This window comes from Ursus americanus, chromosome 16, assembly GCF_024610735.1.
Source record: "Ursus americanus isolate L20-20 chromosome 16, mUrsAme1.1.p, whole genome shotgun sequence".
Taxonomy (NCBI): domain Eukaryota; kingdom Metazoa; phylum Chordata; class Mammalia; order Carnivora; family Ursidae; genus Ursus; species Ursus americanus.
Window position 1 is genome coordinate 24,987,003 of NC_142142.1, and position 21,216 is coordinate 25,008,218.

The window sequence follows — 21,216 nt, forward strand, 5'->3', positions numbered from 1 at the left end:
GGTTCCCTTTTCATCTCTCTAATGTGATATTGGAAAAACACTTTTAGAACAACAGAAATTTATTATTCACATGTATTTATAACAGGTTCCAAGAGTAAATGCATTTGCAAAGACAACAGTTGAAATATATCTACACGGTGAGGAAGTAGAATAATGACTTCTATATTTACTAATATCATAAATTCTAAAACATTCCTGAACTGTCTAAAATATCTATTTCCTAACTCAATCTTTTCAGCAGACTTGAGTTCACCTGACTATTTTTGACTATGGAAAACCTTGTTAGTGCTTAGAAGTAAAAATGAGAAAGAATAAAGAAAATCACTCCCTGTTCATTGTTGACATGACTCCATTACTAGTGAGTACTAAGCATTATACTATTAAATGTTTCAATAATTGATCTGCTTGAGCTTTAAAGATTTCACAACTAGGAGAATTGAGAAAGCATGTCTCTCTCATATCCAACCAACATTTATATCATAATCAGATAATGATATGTTAAATATTTCTCCCAGGAGTCTTTTTTTTTAATTTTTTTTAAATTTTTTTTTTAAGATTTTATTTATTCATTCGACAGAGATAGAGACAGCCAGCGAGAGAGGGAACACAAGCAGGGGGAGTGGGAGAGGAAGAAGCAGGCTCATAGCGGAAGAGCCTGATGTGGGGCTCGATCCCATAACGCCGGGACCATGCCCTGAGCCGAAGGCAGACGCTTAACCGCTGTGCCACCCAGGCACGCCCCAGGAGTCTTTTTCCTCAAACCTATGTAGCATAAATACATACCCAGACAGAAGTACAGATCACAAATTCAGTCACATATACAATTATGTCAGCAACACATTTTTTACTTATTAGGTGAACAAATCACCTATGACATTCAGAAATGGTGATGAATAGGGGAGGACTGAGTTAGCAGTAGGATTTAGACTTGGTTAAATCTCAAGGAAAACATGAAAACCTTTTAAAGTTTATAAAAGCCAGATTGAACCAATGCAATCATTTTAGAAGTCCAGATAATGTTCCAACAGTCACTTTACTATTTTATCGGGGTGAACGATGTAGGTTATCAGGGTCTTTCTTAGTATCCTTCTGGCAATGACTTTTTTCCCACAGGGAGTAGGAGAAAAGCAGTAATAATACCAACATTTCACTGAGGATATGAGCCAGTGCAAGTGAATTCAGCATATGCTTCTAGATCTGGCCACATTGAAAAAAATAAAAGTGGAATCAATATATACAGCCAAGCGATACTCAGCAGTACACTATGAAGCATGCAATGATGTAACAGGGTATCGCATCAGCAGTTCATGCCTGGAACTCCCACTGAGGAAGTTTTAATTCTTTGAACATTTAGAAGATCAAAGATAGCATAGTAACTGAAGAGCAAGCTTTGGTTCAGGAACAATTTAACCCATAAACAAAGAAGAATCATTGTGGTATGCCAGAAAAAGAAATACTATGTCTACAAAACAGACAGCAAAATATAAAAAGTGACACCAATTCTCCACACAATTATCAACTAGATATTGTGTGTCTGTGTAACAATTAACACCCCCACTTGATGGGCTGTCTACTGTAATACTGAACATTATTCGCAACCACACTCCTGTTATTTTTTAGGAGCCACAACATCAAATAAGATTGTTCCACTCTATTTGTGGCTTCAAGTTCCATGGATGCCTAAGTGCAAAGCCAATAAATTGCTTCCTAAACCAACTGAAAAAAAAAAGAAAATCACAGGCCTACTGCTGAATGCTGATAGGTCACTGTACCCACGTACTCAGAGGCATCATCTTTCTTCTAACACTTCACAACCCCTTAGAATTCAAGGTCTCAGGAAAACACAGAAATTCTAGTTATCTTTAAGGTAACTAAGCCATGTTCTCCATAACATCCTCCTGGTGGTTAGTTTTGTTTTTCTTTTTGTTTTTAATTTCCAAACATAAATCAAAAAGATTAACATTGAAAAAAAATCCTTATAAACTTGTACCTAAATTCTTCTTTCCTGACTTGTTAATTTCAGCCATTCCAAAAAATGAATTCTTGCCATTTGCAATGACGTGGATGGAGCCAGAGGGTATTATGCTAAGGAAAATAAGTCAATCAGAGAAAGACAAGTATCATATGATTTCACTCATATATGGAATTTAAGAAACAAAACAAAGGAGCATAGTGGAAGAGAGGGAAAAATAAAACAAGATGAAATCAGCGAGGGAGACAAACCGTAAGAGACTCTTAATCATAGGAAACAAACTGAGGGTTGCGGGGGCGGGGTAACTGGGTGACAGCATTAAGGAGGGCATGTGATGTAATGAGCACTGAGTATTATATAAGACTGATGAATCACTGAACTCTACCTCTGAAACGAATAATATACTGTATGCTAATTAATTGAATTTAAATAAAACAAAAGAAAAGAAAAAGAAAAAAAATTCTTCTTTCATATTCTGCCAGTGCATCCCTATATAGCATTGCATGCAGGTGTATTAAGTTTCAGCAAATACAAGGTGTACCAAGGTAGAACATATTAGATATTATTTTAGTAATAAAAAAGCATTAAACAATAATAAATGCACAGCCTACAAATGAAACATCATAAAATTAAACTTTTATTAAGTTGACTGTGTATTCTGCATAGAGTCAAAAACTGCCACATCTCTGCTTCCTCATCTGTCCATTACCATCAACTGTGCCGTGTTTGTTCCACCCAGTACACAGATGCCAATCCAGACTACAGAAGACAAAGGGACAGAATCCTCACTTTGGAATCCACAATATCCAACCATTTCTTTCTAGTTTCACTTGCTCCTGTTAATCCTCTAATTATACTACCCAGACTCTTTGTAAGGGTTATGGCCAGGAATCTAGTGTCCTTTTAGATTCCCAATTCCTGTTCTTCATGCCTCCCTCCCTACCGGTTCTGACATTCCATATGTCCTTGGGCACTGACCCGTGCTATGCTTTAGTCCATGAACATGGGTTCCAACATTGCCCGCCACTGCACATTTGGGCTGAGATTCAGAACTTGTGGCAAGATTGTCAGTCTTTTCTGGTCTTAGGTGATTTTCAGTCTAGTTTCTCTTATCCTCGCTGGCATAACGGGACTCAAAGAAGAGTATACACACCTTCTTTCCAGGGGCTTCACCTGTCAAAGAGCTACAAAAAACTGCAGATTGTTAGGATTACCTATTACACCTGAGGACAACTAGGACTCCAAGATGAAAAGTCACAATGGAGGCACAGAAGTAATTCTACACTATCTAATGGTTTTTTCTTCCCAGATTCTTCTTGAACGGAGATAGGACCTTGTAGTAATATCTACTCTGAAACTGCCAAACTACAAAGTAGTTTGAGAGTTCTAGTATACTCATACACACACATGCAGGGCATATATGTTATATAATATTAAGGTCAAATTTGGAAAATGAATACATACAAATATAGAAAGACAGCCTTTCAATTTCACACAATTTCGAAACTTCATTCTAGCTGGTTTCCCTGAAAACTTCACACTGTCTCATTACTTCATCTAAATTTCATCTGAATCCCAAAGATCTTTCACTCTGAGATTTTATGTTAATGTCATAAGTATTGTTGTATACAACACAGTCCCCAAGTCACATATTTTTGTTTTCTTTCAAAGTATACATTTTAGAAAACCTGTGCTATTCTGATGTTGCCTTGTTTTGTTTGTTTTTTTAGATTTACTTATTTGAGAGAGAGCACATACGTGAGCTGGGGGAGGGGAAGATGGAGAGGTAGAGAGAGAGTCTCCAGCAGACTTCCTGCTGAGTGCTGAGCTGGATGAGGGGCTTGACCTCATGACCCTGAGATCATGACCTAAGCTGAAATCAAGAGTTGGACACTTAATTGACTGAGCCACCCGGGCATCCCCCCACTTTTTCTTAAAGATCTGATGTTGCCTTGGTTTAGTTTAGTTTTATTTTAGTGTCATTTGACCTGTTTCCCAAAGCCAAAACAACCCCCAATCCAGAAACCATTTTCCCCCAGTATGTAGACCACTCACACTTTGGAGCACCTCTACCAAGATGCGAAGATGTCACACATACTATCTCATTTAATTCACATAATGGTATGAGGTACTGAGTAGGTTTTATCTTCATTTTCCAGATGAGAAAAAGAATATCAATCACCTGGACTAACTTGCCCCATGATCTCAAAGCTGGTTAAGTGGAGTAGCAGTTATTTAATTTTGATTGTTTCATTCCAAAGTCTATTCTATTCCAGCAAACCATTATTGCCAGAGGACGAAGGCAGCAGGAAGGAGGGAGGCAGGGAAGGTAATGCCAGCTTACTACCCTGCTACACAGAACAGGCTTATCATCTTTAAAAGCAAACAGTCCCAGAGCTGTTTGTGCTCAAGTGATAGTCAAGCCCCAAATATCCTGCTTTAAAGGGAACAATCAGTAATTTGTTGCTGACAGCCACTTACACCATACCCGCCAATCTTTACCACCTCCCAGCACTCCTTCACATTCCACAAAGACAGAGGTATCCCATTCATACTCCTCATCTGCACCCAATCCTCCTGCCACCACCCTACTGAAGCTTCAACATCCGCTTCCTTGTCCAACATCCAGCTTCTCTTTTCCACAACCTCTTAACCTCCAGTGACCTTCTCTCTGCTGTAAATTCACACACCCACAAAGACACTAAGAGTTCAAGCTATCTAACCCCTTAGCTTTTTGCTTTTTGGCAATCCCTTTATTCAACTCTAGTTTATTCCTGATCCTATTTCCCACAGTGGCTATCTAAAAAGAATTTTCTTTCTCAAGAACCCAGCCCCAATTTCCCCTCACTCACTGGTACCAGATGGCCTAGCTTCTTGCTTCTCTGAGACCAGTTCAAGACCCTCTGATTAACATTGTATTTATTCATTCTCTTCAACTTGCCTGTCTCAGAAAAGGGGTCCTCTTTTTCTTAAAAGCTAACAACTCCCCATGAAGCTTCTAACCTTCCCCTTCCCCAACTCTAGCTACATTTCTGTCATTTCCATCATCACTCTTCTCTCCACACAGCTATTTCTCCTCCTCCCAAGTGTAAATTACTCCCATGTTCTCCTATCCTTGTGAAGGAGGAAGAGCAGGGAGATATGAGGGTTGGGGGAGGAGAAGGAGATTTATTTGGCATTTGCACCGGCACTGCACATAATCTTTAATCCCCAGTACCCCACAAGGTGGTCACAAGCACAACACCCAAATCTTCTCTCACCGTTCTATTCTTCAAATAATGAAACTGAAATATAGAGGTTAAATAATATCCAAGATCATAGAGCTAACAACTTGCAGAGTGAAACTTTGAACCCACATGAATCACATGAAATGTATCTGCTCTAGGCATGGTTCTACACCCCCAGCTCATGAAATTGAGCAAATCCAGTTACCTCCCAGGAATTTCTACTAGAGTGTGTGTCTGCATCTCAAAACTTAACATGTGTCAAAACTTGACTCATAATTCCACTCTACACTCAGGTACTCTGCCACATATAAACACATAAATGGGCTCATAACACCCTTCTGCTAGTAACTCAAGTGATGGATTAACCTCAATCCTCTCTTCCATACATCCAGTCACCAAATACTGATGATCTCTCTCCTCTACCCTTCTTCTTCCATACCCACAGAAAGATATCACTTCATCTCTGCTGCGATATTATAGCTTAATTATTGGTTTCCACACTTCTATGACTCTAAATCATCATATGTACTATCGGTCAGGATAAAATTCCTAAAGGGCACCTTTGATTATGTCACTATTTAGCCATTCAAGGTTATTGATTAGATAAAGTCCAAACTCCATATTGCAAGCAATGTGGTCCCTCCAGTGACCATAGGCGTCTTTCCAAGTATCATAGACTGAAATGCTACTATTTCTAATCTCTAACTTAGTACTTTGAAACTACTAGACATTCTTATAGTTTCCTTTACCTTCATGCCTTTCCTTTACCTGCATTTGCTAAGCTGTATCTTACCAAACCCACTAGGACCCTCCGTATTCAAGCATCTTCTGGTGTCCCCAGTCAGAAGTCCCTTCTCCAGCTTTGGTGCTCTGATAGCAGTTTTGTTTTTACTATACTTAAAGCACTCAGCACATTCTCCTTAGTATTATAGTGATTATATCATAAAACTATTTTTACTCTTACCTTCTTCTACTTTATATGGATACAAGAAGCTTTATTCATGTTTGCATGTATTAAATTGCATATAAGCTTCTTTGCACAAAGATAGTCATTACTGATAGGAAATTCTAGAGAATCCAAAGTCTACCAGCATGAACTAAGTCACACTTTATGATTTTAATTTGAAAGGCTGATTTTTTTTTTCAATCTCTGAGAAATTTGCAGAGCCATCTACACTGGCCCATGGATGCCATCTCTCATTCTAAGGTTCTACATCTGTTTGTTTTGCATAAACTAAAACCTTTTTTTCAGGCTGTCAAGAATAATGTGTCAATAAATGACCAGGTTTTCCTATAAACATGTGTCTTCTACAGCTCTAATGGTTCCACTGGGAAAATGCTGGGCAACGGAGATCTGGTGATCCAAAAAGCACAAACTCTGAAACAGCTTTTTTTCCCCCTGTTGTAGTACCTTCTCCAGTTGGGCCCCCCTCAGTATAAATACCAGTCTATTGTTGAGAGGGTGGTTTTCAACAGGCTAGTATCGGACACCAAGAACCTCCATAAAATTAAAGACTCCTAAAGTTGCATCCCAGGAGATTCCAGCTTCATTCAGGCCTGGGGGAGGGTGGAACCAAATTTTTAAGGCTTCCCATAGCTGATTCTGATAACAGGCAGTCTGTCAACTACTGGCTTTAGCGGAAGGCAGGCAGGGGAAGAATGCATGCTTTGTATGAGGAATTAAGAGTTACAACTATATTTAAATAGAAAACAGTATACATTTTAATAAGATTTGTAAGAATTATCTCTATTTCCTCCTTGAAGCTTATCGGTACTTTCAATGGCAGTAGTACTCTTCGCCCTCGTGGTTATGGAAGAAATAAGACATTACTGTTGAGTCCCAAGAATAAAGCATGACCTGAAAGCTCTTCTCTCCACAGCACTTTGAATCATGACACAGCAACAATTCTGAATTCTATGTCAGAGAAATCACTCAGAATTAGCCTTTTTGTCCAGCCACATATTCCTAGATTAGCACATAAGGCAAATTTTTTTTTTTTTAGGTCTATTATCCCACTCTTTTCTGGCTTTCTAACTCTCCCACTATACTCTGTTTCTGCCCCACAACCACCAAGCCTCTCTTCAGTGTTCATATGTTTGTCCTTGTCATTTGCCAATGAGCTTTCCATTAATCTCTGAGTGTCCATGTCCTGCCGCCTAACTCACCACAGTTTCAGAACTATTGCCTTTCTGGTCCAAATATTTTATGTCAAAACTAAAACTGTACTTTTATTTTTTCATTCACATTTAGAAATGTTCTCTCTTGGTCCATAAAAGATTTGCTGAGGAAAGCAATCTTTGACTCACTCTGGCAAATACTTCCATGCTATAATTCATCACATATACAGATGCCAGAATAAACCTCCTGAAGGGCAACTTCAATCAAAAGCCTTATGTGTCTCTTGAGAACATACAAATGAAACTTTATAGACTATATGGCAAAGCCCTCTAAGATATTCTCTGGCTCTCAGTCCTTGTACTCCAGCGAAAACGATGTTACACCTTCATTTTCTTCAAGACTGCATATAACAAGACAAGGAATATTCAAGTACACAGACTAAATATGCCCAAGCAAGGGAAGAAGTCCAATGGTCTGGAGCGAAAGGATGTACTAAAGAAATGCTTTCACATTCTAAATGCTTCAGAAAAAAAAAAAAAAATCACGTGCTTACAGCTAGCATGGCTCAGAAGTATTTGCTACCTTTATGACTTTTGCAACAAGGTTTCAAATCTAGAAATGGGTCAGTGTTTCCATGGTCATGTAAATTTGATTGATTACACAGGGAAAGGAAGATAAAACAGGTTCATTTTATAAGCAGTTTGCACTGATATCACTATCTTAAAATTAGCACTCTCTCTGCATTAAAATTAAGAAAATTTTTATATAATCTTTTTTTTATCTCTATGGCACTTATCAGTCTAACTTCATACTCAATGAACTTATATATCTTATCACCTAACTCCTCTGACAAATCCCCGTGAAGGTGGGTATTATTTTTCTGTTTTGCACAATGATGTGTCTTTAGCACTCAAACAATGTCTGACAAATCACAGGTGCTTGATAAGGCTTTACTGAATGAATGAATGAATGAATCAATCAATCAATCTATTAATCAATCAATGAACGAGCAAGTAAACTCAAGAGTCAAAGTTCCTGACCTAGGAGAAGAACTGCACATGAAATCAGGGTTAATACTGGTGTGACTTTAGCAAATCATTTCACCTGTGTCTAAAGCAAAATGACAGAGTTAGCTCCCAGGTTCTCCAAGGCCTCCTTCCTACTCTAAGATATTAAACTTGGAATTCTAAGAAACCAAGCCAACATTTCTAAGTCAGAAGTAACACTTTCTGATAATTTAAACAAACAAAAACAATAGCCGGTACAACTCCCCACCTTCCCACCTCCACATGTATATGAAGAAGGTATGAGAATCATCCTAGTAACCAGGGAAATGTAGCTTCTGGACAGAAAGACATAAAACAACTGAGATAAAATGTTATCTTCAAAAGCTGTTTTCAAAGTAGACTATATTCAACATAAGCAGATAAACTCCAGTAAATAAACTAGGAAATTACTAACAAACTGTAAACTGTGCACCTAATGCCCACACCAGACACCACTTACCTTTATGGTACCTGATGTTTACCAATAGGCAATAAAACATATTTCTGTTATTATGCAAAAGATTATGAAAAAAAAGTCATCATGGGTATGTCATGATTCGGGCTTGTAATTACAAGCCAACCATATGATTCCAATTTTACTAAGACCATTCTATTCATATAGAAAATAAAAGAGATGAACTCTAAGTGTGGTTCTCTGGGTCAATACAAGTGTATTAACAAAAACATAGGTATCATATCCATAAGTTAACATTATTATGTCAGGCTACCCATGCCCCATTTTCTCCTGGGCACAAGCCCAGAGATATGGCCAAGTAAAACATTTTTTAAAAAGCTCATCTGGGGCAGCCTTCTTAAATCTTCCATAAAGCAGTCAAATTAACCTTTTTAAAATGCAAATATAACATAATTTCTCTGATTAAGACCCTGCAATGCTTCTCATTATCTTTAGGTTAAAATTCCACATCCCTAATAGGGCTTATTAGGTCTTGTCTACCTGCCCACAACCTTCACACATGCCATTTTCCCCTTGGGTATCTTCTTTGATCTCAAGGCCTTTATTCACCCCTTCCTTAGATGTGGAATCTGCTCCCTCCTCCCCCTTCTCCTACCATTTCTCCGTGACTAATTTAAGCATCACTTCCTCAGAGTGGCCTTCCCTCATCTTCCCACCCACCCAGTTAGAACTGCTCTATCTTGAGTATGTATGATCTCTTAGCATAATATACTTTACTTTTATAGCATTCAACACAATTATAGCTTAACTGTGGTTGGCTGTTTAATGTTGGTCACCAAATGAAAATATAAATTACTTAAGCCACTGATGGTGCCTTAGACCTAGTTGACACTTGGGTACATACAGAATAAATGAGTTTTACTGGCAGGAAATACAGGCATATGCAGGTTAAAGAGAGTGGGAAAAAGATACAAAAGCAAGTTCCTGACTCTAATCTCTGGTCCTTTTACTTGTTAAAGTAACCAGGTTAGTCTCAATGGAGTCACTCATGCTAAACTTAAGTTTCTATACTTGCTCTCTTGGGAAAAGGAGGCCTAAGTCAACCAAACACTGCTTGCTTGCTCAGCAGAAGTTACCTAACCCAATTCCAAAACTTCCCTTAGCTCCATATAAGGAAAGTAATCCTGCTTTAGCCAATCAGCAAACTCCCAGTATAATTTCCTTATTCTTGTTCACTTTGGTCTAAAAATCTCTTGCCTCCTACAGCTCTTCAGAGCTCCTTTCTATCTGCTAGATTGGGTGCTGCTTGATTCATGAATTGCTGAAAAAAGCCAATAAGATCTTTAAAATTTACTCAGGAAATTTTATTCAACACAATTTGGACTATCGCTTTTATGGAAGAGCAAAAAACAACCGCAGCAATCGTCAACTAGTCATGGCTGCCCCACTGCACCTCTCTTTATACAGTAGATGCTCCAGTTAGGCATCTCAACTTTTCCACCTCTGTGCATAAACACAAAAGCACCAGGAGTACTGACTTCAGAGATACCAAATATTGTAAAGTAGGCATATTCACAAATACAGAATTTGTGAATAATGATGTTAAACTACATATTCCTGCATTCCAATTTGTATGGGGCATTTATTTCATTGTTTAGTCATTTTATTGAGATTTAAGTTATCCTAAGTCACTAACCATAGATAAAAGTTTTTTCCCTCTCTAACCACTCACTTGTTGTCCTAGCCTCACTGCCAGGTCCCCAGGGATTGGCACAGTGTAACCTAATAGTAAATAAATAATTAAATTAAAGAATACAAAAATCTTTAGCTCTGGTTTGAAATATTTAGAAATACGAAGAAATTTGTTCTAAATGACTCTCAAGTACATGCAAAAGTTAGGTGTGTGTATGTGTTTGTATAAAATTTAGTTTATTATTATATTGAAAAGAATCATCCTAGACATATCCAAATACATATATATTTTTATTTCATATAGGACTCTAAAATTCTATTTATGTCCCTTACAATGATTCATTTCTATAACTAGGTCTTGCAGGGGGACTATTCATGTAACAAATATTTACTAAGCCTCTGCTACAAATAAAGCACTTAATTACTAATACTATGCAGGAATAGAAATGTAAGTAAAACTTCCTAACCTCCAAGAGCATACAGTTGGTAAGAAAGTTCTCTATGAAACATACTAAACTACTTTTTGTTAAGCAGATCACTAAAGAAAAAAAAAAAGGAGTTTCAGGGGATTAATGTAGATCAGTAAGTTAAGACAAGTTTTCTTTTTCTTTGAGACATGTGACTTGTGACATAGTTTCAGGTTGTTTTTCAGAGCCTGAAATTTAAAAATCTAAGCCTTTCAATGTCAAATTAAATCAAATTACATACTTTAAAACATAGAGCTAATATGATAAAAACCTCTCTCTGGAGTGGCATGTTTTTTTAAAGACAGGAACTCCACCTGAAATATGCAACTTTCCCAGCTGTTTCAATCCTTAATTGTGGGTGGTTTCTGTGTGGGTGCAAAAATAGGGTGGTTAAAAAAAACGGAAAACAATAATTCAATTGTCCAACTGAGAGCCATTAAAAAGTAAAATATGCTTCCTCTACAGAGTTCAAAAGAAACTGTTATTTGTATAAACAATTTAGGCATTTGGAAATGTTCCACTTTAATAGAGGACTTCCTGATTTATATAACCAGATTTAAGTGGGTTATAATGAGGGTTTATAATAAGTGATAGGTTCTCTTTTGATTCAGCAAATGAGAAGGTAATTGTTTCCTAGAATTTAGTAAAAATCACAGGTCTCTTTGAAGAGTCAGTTGTGGTTCGTAATGATATTGTCTCTGGTTTGGAAATTTTTTCCTAAGCAGTGCTCAAGAGTTTCATGGCCACAGTCCACCTTCAAATATTAGTAATAATCTGTATGGATGAATATTTAAAGTGCATCACCAAGTTCTGAAATCTTTCCAGAAGCATTTCATAATTAATTACTTTAAATGTTGAATTTTATTAGTTTAAGTTGAAGAAAATAGGTTCTTTTTTAAGCTAAAATCATTTATGATCTTTGAAGCGCATTTCCTGGGTTTATAAATATACCAGTTACTATTTTTAACCTGAAACACAGGTTACTACCTCAAAGTGTTTTTATACTATATAGGAACCCCTTCAAAACACACAAAGCAAACCATTTGCCATGCCTCCCACTCTAGACTATATTCTTATTTATCACTTGCAAAACAGGATCACACAGTACCTTTCCACTGAACCTAACAGATGCATTCTCAAAGTGGATGGATTTATCTGGCAAATGATTTATGCATTTTCCTCATAGTACTTTCTCTAACAAAGAAAATAAAAAAAAATTTCCAGCCATTCCCTTGAAAAATTTCTACTTCACACCCTCTGAATAGGCATCAGTGATCACTCTCACACTCCTGTCTATATCCAAGGTGACTCAGGCTCACAGTTAAGTCATTTTACCACCATGTCATACTTCTGAGAGGTAATCGAACAACAAATATTTGCACCTGGGCAAAGCACTGCCAGCTCAGGAAGACACAATAAAGCCCCTGTGACTTGAAAAGTCATTATTTTAAATTTCTGTCCTACAGTCTCACATTTTGACATGTTCTCCTAAAGAAGGAAGAGGAAAGAATCCAAAATGTAGAGTACACTACAGACAACAGAGTATACAAAACTTGGTTCAGTTTGACTTACCATCCATTAATCTGTACACATATTATCTGTACATAGATTTCCATATAAAAGGTTTTTTTTTTAAAGATGTAACATGTCTTTATTCTAAAAACGATCAAGCACCAACCATTGTTATTTCTATGTCTGCATATCTGCATTGAGAACAGTAAATACACGAACAGGAATATATTAGCTGTGTCAGAAATATCTGAGCAATTATTATGAATATATTTTGATCTAAATTACCTAATTGATGACCTCATTTCTGCATTCATAGTTGGGAGCCATAACCTTAGTTGACAAGTGGTTGTGTGTTGTCTGTCTCCACCACAGGAATTTTCTGTTTAGGTGTGTCTAAAGGAATGAAGTCTCCACCTAAAATATTTACTAGCAAACTGACTCTCCTTCTTGGTAAATGTTTAATCCCAAGGTTCATGTTGTCCAAAACTTTCCAGAGAGATATCACAGGCCATCATCCAATACTGCTAACCAAGCTGTTTATGCACGATTGCAACTGGACTTCCCAATGGTTTCCAAGATTACATAGAATGAACAAGATTTGCCTCATATTAATGACTAACATTTTTATTGGCACTACCTCAGCCTAATAACTTCTGATTTTTAATCTAGACTTTTAAGGCTTCGGTTAAACATGATTTCAAATTATAAGCACCAAATACAGGAACAAAACAAAATTACATGCCCCAACCTTGGTTATGGACATAAATCCTGAAGTGATACACTAAGACTTATAGCCTTTTATTATCCTATATTCTCATGTGCTAAATTAACCTAGCAAAACAACCTGTCTAATAGGTAGATTCACAGTAGTAACCGTGAGCTTCTATTGTTTGAATGAGCCTGTGTAAACAGTATTTTGAAAAAGACACTATTTAATTTTCTGTAGAGATAGCCTTTTATTTCCTACTAGTAAGGTTTTAAGGCTAGGCACATGACTTTGGAAGTTATCAGTTTCCATGCATGTACATGCACCAGAACTGATGCAGTGGGCATTGTTTTTTTTTGCATTTACATATGTATTACTTACTGTGTAAATATAGTTAAATGATGGTACATTTTGTATCTGGTCTACCCATATAATTATCTAAGGAGGACTGAATCTTATACCATTTTGTAATCAGTCTGTACCCTCCGCTCACCAATTTCTAGGCCCCCAAAATCCAGCTACTGAACTCCTGACTTATTCCTAACTCAAGCCTTTACTCAGTTCAAAAACTAAAGTATAAAAAGTGGGCAATTAGAGCAGCTGTGAGAAGTTGGATGGATTCAATAGGCTGCTTCCCACTAGACTAGTACTGCAATTGGCAGATAAAAAGGAACCATCAAAAGCTTACCTGCAGTTCATTCATCCTTGGAAAAGGGAGGAGTAATGACCTCTTGCTGATCTTGAATGGAAAGGAGGGTGCTAAAGGGAGAGCACAAGGATGCTGTCCTGCTTGGGACTCCCATTCTGGAAACGAATGACCTGTTGTCTGAGCCCGAGAAATTCCACACTGGGTCATAGACAACTAATTACATTTGCTTCCTTCCAAGCCAGTAACGTTTCACTAGCTCTAAAAAACAAACAAAAAACCCCCCTCATGCACAAGGCCAAAAGGGTGGGAGCAGAAGGGGACAGATAAAGAGTGGGCCTATAAGCCAGACACAGGCCTACCTACCTATAAAACTCCCGGAACAGCTTCCACAAATTATATTAATACAAAAACAGAACCTTCTTTTCACAGCTTTCCCTACTTCATTCCCCTTTGGTTAAATCAGAGGAATGAAGAGGCTGAAACTGGGGCTCCAACAAGCTATTTTAAACAAAGTTGAAACTATGTACCTTCCCATGCAGAATTAAAACTGATGACAAAAATAAACAAAGCAAACTTGATGGAGGCGGGGAAGGATAGTTCCTTGCACTGCATCCACTCCAGCCTCACCCAACAGTCTCAGGGACACATTCCTAGGTCACTGTCCTTGAAACAGCCTGCCATATCCTCATAATTCTTCCATGTTAGAAATGGTTATTTAAGTCTTCTTTCTTACACAGTTATTTTTAAATGTTTAGAATGCATTTGAGTGCTCCGTATAAGGATTAGAAATGGTTGGATAGTGAGGATATAAGAACATACCTATATTTTTACATCTTTTTTTTCAGAAATAATTTTTTGCACTACTTTTTGCTCTAAATTAGGTTTTCCTAATAAAGTTTTAATGTTTCAATCAGATTCCCATGAATAGAGCTACATAAGTCTCTTGATTAAAAAGCATCAAGGAGTATTACATCTATCCTTACAGAGCATTCATCTTCCGCTCCCCAACCTTTGATCTAACTCCTCAAAGCCCTCAAAACACTAGAATTTAATCTAGTATTCGTTGGCTACAATTAACGTTCACCTACTGATCAATTCACACCTTTCAAATCTAATCTGCAAGAGACACAACATCCATTTAGCCAAAGTGGAAAAAGACAGGCAGACCAATGTTTACGATCAAATTCACCACAACCTGGGGAAATGACCTAACATCCACCTGAAAGGCTACAGAGCATATATTTAAAAATCCTACCCTTGCAGTTACATGTGAATTTAAGAAGGTATTGTAAGTAAGAAGCTTAAAGGAAATTAAGAGAAATATGTAGAAATATGTTTATTATACTTTTTAACAAGACCAACTAGAATCAACCTGAATATTCTATAGAGTTCATTTCTTAAGTTTATGAATCTGAACCTGATGAAATATCTTGTCATGAAATTATCAATCAACAGCCAATACAAACAAAGACTTTACTGACAACATGGCAGAATTAAAAGCATATCTCTCAGTACTCAGTCTTAACATTAATGGTTTAAATTCTTGCTTAAAACACCACAGGGTTGCAGATTGGATAAAAAGAAATGACCCATCCATTTGCTGTCTACAAGAGACTCATTTAGAACCCAAAGATGCATTCAGACTGAGAGTAAGGGGATGGAGTACCATCTTTCACGCAAATGGACCTCAAAAGAAAGCTGGGGTAGCAATTCTCATATCAGATAAACTGGATTTTAAACTACAGACTATAGTTAGAGACGCAGAAGGGCACTATATTATTCTTAAAGGAAGTATTCAACAAGTGGATATGACAATTATAAATATATATGCCCCCAACAGGGGAGCAGCAAGATACACAAGCCAACTCTTAACCAGAATAAAGAGACATATAAATAAAAAATACATTAATAGTAGGGGACCTCAACACTCCACTCTCAGAAATAGACAGAACACCCTGGCAAAAACTAAGCAAAGAATCAAAGGCTTTGAATGCCATACTCGACGAGTTGGACCTCTTAGATATATATAGAACACTACACCCCAGAAAAAAAGAATACTCATTCTATTCTAATGCCCATGGAACATTTTCAAGAATAGACCATGTTCTGGGACACAAAACAGGTCTCAGCCGATACCAAAAGATTGAAATTATCCCCTGCATATTCTCAGACCACAACGCTCTGAAATTGGAACTCAACCACAAGGAAAAATTTGGAAGAAACTCAAACACTTGGAGACTAAGAACCATCCTGCTCAGGAAGGACTCGATAAACCAGGAAATCAAAAATCAAATTAAACAATTTATGGAGATCAATGAGAATGAAAATACAACAGTCCAAAACCTATGCGATACTGCAAAGGCGGTCCTAAGGGGGAAATACATAGCCATCCAAGCCTCACTCAAAAGAATAGAAAAATCTAAAATGCAGTTTTTATATTCTCACCTCAAGAAGCTGGAACAGCAACAGAGGGACAGGCCTAATCCACGCACGAGGAAGCAGTTGACCAAAATTAAAGCTGAAATAAATCAAGCAGAAACCAGAAGTACAGTAGAGCAGATCAACAGGACTAGAAGCTGGTTCTTGGAGAGAATCAATAAAATTGACAGACCACTGGCAAGACTTATCCAAAAGAAAAGAGAAAGGACCCAGATTATTAAAATTATGAATGAAAAAGGAGAGGTCACGACGAACACCATTGAAATTGGAAGGACTATGAGAAATTTTTATCAACAGCTATATGCCAATAAACTAAGCAATCTGGAAGAGATGGAATCCTTCCTGGAAACCTATAAACTACCAAGATTGAAACAGGAAGAAATTGATTTCTTAAACAGGCCAATTAATGATGAAGAAATTGAGTCAGTGATAAACAACCTTCCAAATAACAAAACTCCAGGCCCGGACGGTTTTCCTGGGGAATTCTACCAAACATTCAAAGAAGAAATAATACCTATTCTCCTAAAGCTATTTCAAAAAATAGAAACAGAAGGAAAGCTACCAAACTCATTCTATGAGGCCAATATTACCTTGATCCCCAAACCAGGCAAAGACCCCCTCAAAAAGGAGAATTCCAGACCGATTTCCCTAATGAATATGGACGCCAAAATCCTCAACAAGATACTTGCTAATAGAATCCAACAGTTCATTAAAAGGATTATCCATCACGATAAAGTGGGATTCATACCTGGGATGCAAGCGTGGTTCAATATTTGCAAATCAATCAGCGTGATACATCATATCAACAAGAAAAGACTCAGGAATCATATGATCCTCTCAATCGATGCCAAAAAAGCATTTGACAAAATACAGCATCCTTTCCTGATTAAAACCCTTCAGAGTGTAGGAATAGAGGGTACATTTCTCAATCTCATAAAAGCCATCTATGAAAAGCCTACTGCAAATATTATTCTCAATGGGGAAAAGCTGGAAGCCTTTCCCTTAAGATCAGGAACACGACAAGGATGCCCACTCTTGCCACTATTATTCAACATAGTACTAGAAGTCCTTGCAACAGCAATCAGACAACAAAAAGGGATCAAAGGTATTCAAATCGGCAAAGAAGAAGTCAAAATGTCTCTCTTCGCAGATGACATGATACTCTATATGGAAAACCCAAAAGAAGCCACTCCCAAACTATTAGAAGTTATAGAGCAATTCAGTAACGTGGCGGGATACAAAATCAATGCTCAGAAATCAGTTGCATTTCTGTACACGAATAACAAGACCGAAGAAAGAGAAATTAGGGAATCCATCCCATTTACAATAGCACCAAAAACCATACGTTACCTTGGAATTAACTTAACCAGAGACGTAAAGGACCTTTATTCTAGAAACTATAAATCACTCTTAAAAGACATTGAGGAAGACATAAAAAGATGGAAAGATATTCCATGCTCATGGATCGGAAGAATTAACATAGTTAAAACGTCCATGCTACCCAGAGCAATCTACACTTTCAATGCTATCCCGATCAAAATACCGAGAACGTTTTTCAAAGAACTGGAACAAACAGTCCTTAAATTTGTATGGAACCAGAAAAGACACCGAATCTCCAAGGAACTGTTGAAAAGGAAAAACAAAGCTGGGGGCATCACAATGCTGGATTTTGAGCTGTACTACATAGCTGTGATCACAAAGACAGCATGGTACTGGCACAAAAACAGACACATAGACCAATGGATCAGAATAGAGAGCCCAGAAATGGACCCTCAGCTCTTTGGGCAACTAATATTTGATAAAGCAGGAAAAAACATCCGGTGGGAAAAAGACAGTCTCTTCAATAAATGGTGCTGGGAAAATTGGACAGCTACATGCAAAAGAATGAAACTTGACCACTATCTCACACCATACACAAAAATAAACTCCAAATGGATGAAAGACCTCGATGTGAGACAGGAATCCATCAAAATTCTAGAGGAGAACATAGGCAGCAACCTCTACGACATCGGCCAAAGCAACCTTTTTCATGATACATCCCCAAAGGCAAGAGAAACAAAAGATAAAATGAATTTATGGGACTTCATCAAGATTAAAAGTTTCTGCACAGCCAAGGAAACAGTCAGAAAAACTAAGAGGCAGCCCACGGAATGGGAGAAGATATTTGCAAATGACACTACAGATAAAGGACTGGTATCCAAGATCCACAAAGAACTTCTCAAACTCAATACACGAGAAACAAATAAACAAATCAAAAAATGGGCAGAAGATATGAACAGACACTTTTCCAATGAAGACATACAAATGGCTAACAGACACATGAAAAAATGTTCAAAATCATTAGCCATCAAGGAAATTCAAATCAAAACCACACTGAGATACCACCTTACTCCAGTTAGAATGGCAAAAATAGACAAGGCAAGAAACAACAATTGTTGGAGAGGATGTGGAGAAAGGGGATTCCTCCTACATTGTTGGTGGCAATGCAAGTTGGTACAGCCACTCTGGAAAACCGTGTGGAGGTCCCTTAAAAAGTTAAAAATTGAGCTACCCTATGATCCAGCCATTGCACTACTGGGTGTTTACCCCAAAGATACAGACGTAGTGAAGAGGAGGGCCATATGCACCCCAATGTTCATAGCAGCAATGTCCACAATAGCTAAATCGTGGAAGGAGCCGAGATGCCCTTCAACAGATGACTGGATTAAGAAGTTGTGGTCCATATATACAATGGAATATTACTCAGCAATCAGAAAGAACGAGTTCTCAACATTTGCTACAACATGGACGGCACTGGAGGAGATAATGCTAAGTGAAATAAGTCAAGCAGAGAAAGACAACTATCATATGATTTCTCTCATCTATGGAACATAAGAACTAGAATGATCAGTAGGGGAAGAAAGGGATAAAGAAAGGGGGGTAATCAGAAGGGGGAATGAAACATGAGAGACTATGGACTATGAGAAACAAACTGAGGGCTACAGAGGGGAGGGGGGTGGGGGAATGGGATAGGCCGGTGATGGGTAGTAAGGAGGGCACATATTGCATGGTGCACTGGGTGTTATACACAACTAATGAATCATCGAGCCTTACATCGAAAACCAGGGATGTACTGTATGGTGACTAACATAATATAATAAAAAATCATTATAAAAAAAAAATCATAATATCTATGAAAACCCAGAATATTTGCCAAAAAGAAAACAAATTATATATATATATTTTTATTAAATACACATACAAATGTATATAATACAAATTATATATATATAATCTATTAGAAAAATATACACAAAAGTGAAAAAATTAAAATTTATAAGGAAAATTATGTCATTTATTCAACAATTTAACTGAGGGTCTACCATGAGTCAGGCCCTAGGTCAGGTGATAAAGCCAAAGTGGTTTTAAAAAAGAAAAGACAGGGGAGGTTGGGTAGCTCAGTCGATTAAGTGATCGACTTAATTTTGGCTCAGGTCATGTTCACAGGGTCATGAGATCGAGCCCCAAGCTGGGCTCTGTGCTGGGCTGTGGAGCCTGCTTAAGATTCTCTTCTCCCTCTGCCCTCTCCCAGCCCTCACTCCTGCACGCTCTCCAAAAAAAAAAAAAAAAAAAAAAAAAAGACAGATCTGGCCTCTGCCTTCTTGGAATTGCAATTACCTTACTAAATGAAAAGAAATGCTCTTATATAAGTATGTGTTTGTTTGTTTCTAAATAATAATGCTAATATGTTAGTATTTTAGTAATATTATCTAGGCTTTTTGGTCAGGTGTGTGTTACAAAGCCTATGTTGGGGGCTAGACATTTATGACACAAATGTCAAGAAGTGGCACACAAAAATGACAACTATTGTTCAAGTGCCAGTGGTATATGATCACTGAATGTGTCCTTTCTCATTCATCCTGTAAAGAGAAAGAAGTCAGTCCTCATTCTTCTTCCTAGATGGCTCAGCTACTTTTCCTCAGAGCACTGAGGGAGGAGGAGTCATTTATGACTTCAAGAAACCAGCTACCTCCACATTCCCCTGAGTAACTAACACTCCTAAAGGAGCAGCCAAATAAAGTGACCACCTAGCACAGCGCCTCTGAAAGACTGCCACCTTGACCCTACTGATATATGCATAATGCAAATCCCATATGCAGGGAGAGCTTGCCTAAGAACTCTGAATTCTGCCAGTGATTTATCCAGAAGGAACTTTTGTGAATGTAAGCCAGCTAAAGCCACACAATGAATCAAACTCAGTCAGCTTATCTTCTCCTGGAGCCTTTCTTTGGTGGGGATAACAGTGCACTTTCCTAGGTTTGGGCTTGCTACTTAGGTTTTCCAAAATAAAAACATACTGTTTAGGAATACATATATAAGTGACAAAACTATAAGAGAAAAAAAATGGTAGAGGAAGAAGAGAAATGTGATTGTGGAGGGGCATGTCAGGGATTATAAATACTCTCTACTCAAAGTGAAGTCCACAGACCAGCAGTGTCAACATCACCTTCGAGTCTTTCAGAAATGCAGAATCGCACATTCCACCTGAGAACTTCTGTATCAGTATCTGCATTTCATAAGATCCCCAGCTGTTTCATATACACATTAAACTTTGAGAGTCACTGTTCTAAACACTTGTAATATTCTATTTTGTATTATCCTCTCAAATGTACATATTCTGTACAGTCTTCTGATTATGTGACATGTCTCTAACTCAGCCTACAAATGGACCCACTGTCTACAAATTGTGAAGTAGTAATTGTTAAAATGTGGGGGACAAGAATGCTACATGAATCTGATCTTCAAACAGTAAGTATTCAGATACAGACAAAACTTCAGAGATTACATAACCCAACCTCTTCACTTTATGGGAAATAAAACCATGTGAATCAGGAAGGGACATGCCCCCCCAGGGTCAGATTGCTGAATTATTAAGGCAAAGCTGGATTAGGGCTCAAGTCTCCTGATCCTCAGTAATGTTTTATATCCTATA

The 21,216-nt window shown here is 37.6% G+C and overlaps 1 protein-coding gene across 2 annotated transcripts in view; it reads right to left on the bottom strand.

The window, feature by feature from the left end:
• Positions 1 to 21,216, bottom strand: part of ARHGAP42 (Rho GTPase activating protein 42) — a 305,485-nt gene that overhangs the window by 207,334 nt on the left and 76,935 nt on the right. The window lies entirely within an intron of this gene.